Genomic DNA, 1765 nt, shown 5'->3' on the forward strand with positions numbered 1-1765 from the left:
CTACAACTAAAAAAGAAATTAAAAGAAATACTATTAAAAAAAGCATATTACGCTATTGAAGAATTCAACTGTGATAATCGATCTAGTCTTATATGAAACCTGTTAATTTATTTTATTTTTCGATTTTATTTTATATACTCTTTATTTATTCCACTAAATGGTAACTCGTGCCTTGATGCGTATCAGTTTTGTATGTTCGTCCCATCATATGTCCTTTGTTTTTATATTACACCCTTGTGTCACATATATGATAAGTGTAAGCGTAAGCTAAATTATTATTATTATTTTATGTAAATCAAAATTTTAATGTGTAGTGTACGTCCATATTTATATTTATTGAAAATGTGTAGTTATATCTCGAATGTTGCTGTTTTATATTTACGTTATTTACATTGTGCATTATTGACATGTCAAAGCCACATTTGGTACTCTGACAATAAATGATTTGATTTGATTAGATTATGAAATCATCGCTTGTTTTTACTGTAAGAGAGAGTGTCACCGAAGCAATAAAAAGTCCTCACTATCTGAAAAAAAATCGTATTTTGAGAAAAAAATCCGGTTCTCTTATTTGGACACCCTTTATTTAGAATACCCTTGGTTTATGTACATGGTACATGGTTAACCTAATTTACTATAAGTAGGATTGACTTTCTATTATTCCTCACGTAGTAGCAACTAACATTGATTGCAAATTGATAGTTTGCAAGAATCTCATCCTATGGCTGTTTTTCTGTCTTTGCTTGAGGGGCACATAGCACACCCTTCGATATGGCTCGATTAGGAGGTTCTTTTTCAATTGGTATTGCTTCCCCCCCCCCCCCCCCCATATTTCTGCTGCCATACCTTTTCATGGGCATCTACAAAGAACGATGTCAAACCTTCGCCAATCAATTTCTACGAGTTCAAGGATTCGTGCTATATGAGCCGTATTTGAAGTCTGGTTTCTGAATACGATCTGAGTGGCAAAAAATTCCCCTAGTGAAAATCGTATGCGATTCTTAGTATATTGTTTTATATCTTTCTCAATATTAAAAATCTCTTACATCAATTCCCGTCTAGAATAGGCACATTGTTTTCCATGTAACTTTTATAATGCAAATAATATTGTTAAATTACACACGGATAACAGATAAATCTGTAAATTCACAGAAAATCTGGCAACTCAGCGGATTCCTAGATGAATCTGTACATTCCTAGAAATGTCTGTGGTAGCGCACCGTTAATAAAGAAAACATCAGATTAAAGGCCATATCTCATCCACTTTACAGTCTATGAGAGTATTTACCCACGGCAAGATTCAATTATAAGTATAATTACTAACGTAATAGTTACAATTCGTTAAGTATAAATAGACATTAATAAAGTAAACTCCTTGAGTTCAATTAACACCTCTGTGTTTTTCTAACACTTGGTGTTGTTCATAAACGTATAATTTATCCGATAATGGATTTATTAGCCTCATATATTGGATTAAATTGTTAAACTCATACCTAACGTAATAAGTAGATCGATTTGGGCGTTATATTTAAACAACTAATTGAGTTGGGGTTGCGGTAACATGGTTTTCCTCTTGAATATCTCTAATTTTGTTATTATATGTCAATTCTCGCGTTCCGTTCGTATCCATTCAAAACACTGTCGAATCCAGAGGTAACAAATAAATATAAAAAGCCAGCTCCAAAATAAATTTAACCTCGAATTTAACAGACCTTCGGTGTTTATTCGTGAGTTTATTCTGTTTCAAACTTTAACGTAACAAATA

The sequence above is a fragment of the Photinus pyralis genome, unplaced genomic scaffold, assembly GCF_008802855.1.
Source record: "Photinus pyralis isolate 1611_PpyrPB1 unplaced genomic scaffold, Ppyr1.3 Ppyr1.4_LG4, whole genome shotgun sequence".
Classification (NCBI taxonomy): Eukaryota; Metazoa; Arthropoda; class Insecta; order Coleoptera; family Lampyridae; genus Photinus; species Photinus pyralis.